This window comes from Temnothorax curvispinosus, unplaced genomic scaffold (genome assembly GCF_003070985.1).
Source record: "Temnothorax curvispinosus isolate PA1 unplaced genomic scaffold, ASM307098v1 QBEX01016914.1, whole genome shotgun sequence".
Classification (NCBI taxonomy): domain Eukaryota; kingdom Metazoa; phylum Arthropoda; class Insecta; order Hymenoptera; family Formicidae; genus Temnothorax; species Temnothorax curvispinosus.
In genome coordinates this window covers 2,779-5,497 of record NW_020226694.1, presented here as the reverse complement: position 1 = coordinate 5,497, position 2,719 = coordinate 2,779, and the positions used below count along the sequence as shown (strand labels likewise).

The window sequence follows — 2,719 nt, the reverse complement described above, 5'->3', positions numbered from 1 at the left end:
ACTACTATTGTAAGAAACAAATTGCATCCGCGGTTCAAAATAACCGCCATAAAAATAATCTAACATTTTAGATCGATAACATTTAGATAGATAAAAAAATCTTACCTCAGATAAAGATAGAGGAAAAAGTTTTCTACATAAATTATTTAGATGATTTATATACATAGTTTTATGTAGACAATATTTTACACTGTTCAACTCTTATTATAATTATAAATTGAAGCTTTGTCTATCTTTTCTCAGGTACGTACAATGTAGCCCGTAAGGCAGCTATGAAGAAGGCTGACACTGGTCAAGCCTTGGACTCGGAAATAACGGATGGAGAAAAGGGAAGGGGCAAACGGCACGTTAAGAAGAAGAAACATTTTGATGATAGTGACAGTAAAGAGGACACGGAGAGCCCTGTGCTGAATGTTAAAAAAAAGAAGAAGACTTTCACGCAGGAGTCTAGTGATTCTGAGGATGACAGAGTGTTACCTTCTCCACAAATAAGTGGCATCCTCAAAGGATGTTTCTGGTACCTTGTATACACAGAAGAGTACTTCTGCATTTGGTAAATCAACGAAGGCAAGTCTTGCCACTACATCCAGTGAACGACAAAAGGAGAAGCAAATTACATCATCTATGAAATGTGACAAGAGACTCAGTTCAATGAAAACCCCTGATAAAACATCTTCAAACAGAACTTGTATTATAGATGATGACAGATGCACTGAAGCTTCGCATACAACTCCATCAAACGGTTCTCCTTCCTGTGTGAGTGTGCCAAAGAAGAAAATTTCCAGGATTCTTTTCAGTGAGTTTATACTGATGTTTTTATTGCATAAGATCTCTGAAATCAAGAGACTCGACAGTGTCTTGACACCAAGTAATTAAAAACAAATTTTAAAGTGTCAAGATAACGTCGTGCACTCTTTATACAGTAAGTTAGACTCTTACTGGTCATATTTATTAATTCTAACAGCACATTTTGATTTCTCTATTAGATGACGGCGGCAGCAATAATGAGAAATCGCCACATCTGATTGATACTCCACAAAAATGTAAGCTATTTGTTTACATACATTTCTATAAATTTTTACACTACGAATCTTTGCCACGTGTTATATACTGTTGATATACTGTGATGTACTGATGAGAAACGAACTGAACTTTTCTCTTAATTTGTATAAGTGTTTTATTAATTTGTAAACTGTTGTCATTAATTTCTCCTCTTCGTGATAAGCATGAGACAGAAGTTTTTGTATGGAAAATACAACAGAGCAGGAAAGATGAAGGGATTGACAAATTGTGCTGTTAAGATCTTTATATGATATTGTTTCTAATATATGCAATACATTGTTTTAGCCTGTTCATCTCAGCCAATGTATTCGACATCAAGTGTGGAAGTAATCAAGGTGGAGCTACTTTATGAGTTAAACAGTAAATTGGATTTTATAATGATACAAAATCAACGAATTATGAAGAAACTATACCCGGAGGAAGCTGCTCTCAAGAAACCAAAAGACTTTCCATCCCTGCCACTTCAATCTGAGGACGATTTCAAGAACTTTGAAAAATTCTTGCAGAACCGAAATCAACCTCATCAGCACAGTAAGTTATCCTTTAAATTAATGTACTTGTAACTATATGTCCAAGTCTAGTACAACTATTACGTTTAAATTTTTGCTCTCCAGGCAGATTTCTTCCACGCGGTTGCTTCTGACTGTGTGTTGGAGGGTAAAGCGGCAGGAAAGCTAATGAGGAAATGTGTGTCAAACCGTCTCTTAAGAGTAATGAGCTGGGATGAGACTAATAAAACCAAGCTTAGCTTTAATAAATCGAAACTGAAGGAAGCAATCTTTTGTGAGTATTATATTATTTCTGGTAATGCCTGCAAATTTTGTTTTTTAAAGTAATAACAATATCATTACAATCGAAGTAAATCATGTTCTTGCAAATCTTTTTATGTTTTGAAAGAGGTTTTAGTAAATTAAAGTGACTATATTTTTTAGTATGAGTGTAATAAAAAGTACTACTGTATTACTGTATTACTTTATTGGAGAGTTTTGTTATCTTTTTTACATTAGAGAAAAATTATTGCAATTTTATGTCTTATTTTACGTGTACGATTTTTCTCTATGGATTCTAGATATATTGAAACTCAGTATTTATACAATCATACTTCCTTCAGGTTCACTTCTCAAGTTATACCTTGGGAGTAAGCTCTTAGATGCTGAAGCTGCTATTAAAAGGTAGCTAAATACGAGTGCACAGCGCTTGGTATAACAAATACCGTTCTCGCCCGAACTAAATACAAGAGCAGACCTGCAAGTACCTCTACATAAAAGAAGTTCTTTTGATTATTTTTGTGTTATTTTATATTAAACATACATAGAGAAGCATATGGACAATATAATAAACCAAATGGTCCATAAAGACCATTGTATTATATTTTACACCTTTACTACGTTTACGCGAGCGTTACTTCTGTAGTAACTTACGATAATTCTTTCGCGTAAACGGGATTTTTCTTCGCGTAAACGGGATTTTGTAATAACTTACGATAATTTACTCCGCTTAAACGAGTGAATTATCGTAAGTTACTACAAAAGTAACACTCGCGTAAACGTAGTACTTGTTCCCTATGCTCCTTATCGTAGCCGCAACGCATCGAAGCGTGCTCGCACGCCCCACGCCTTTATAAAAAGGTCAAGATGATGTCATTTTGATATCCAAA

The 2,719-nt window shown here is 34.5% G+C and overlaps 1 long non-coding RNA gene across 2 annotated transcripts; it reads left to right on the top strand.

The window, feature by feature from the left end:
* Window positions 1-500: 500 nt before the first annotated feature.
* LOC112467128 lies at window positions 501-2,465 on the top strand. 2 transcript variants are annotated; one of them, XR_003042218.1, is made up of 4 exons: window positions 501-796; window positions 987-1,593; window positions 1,677-1,845; window positions 2,174-2,465. It is a non-coding gene; the product is annotated as an uncharacterized LOC112467128 (long non-coding RNA). The 2 variants fall into 2 exon arrangements; XR_003042217.1 differs by having other exon boundaries at window positions 987-1,845.
* Window positions 2,466-2,719: the final 254 nt, after the last annotated feature.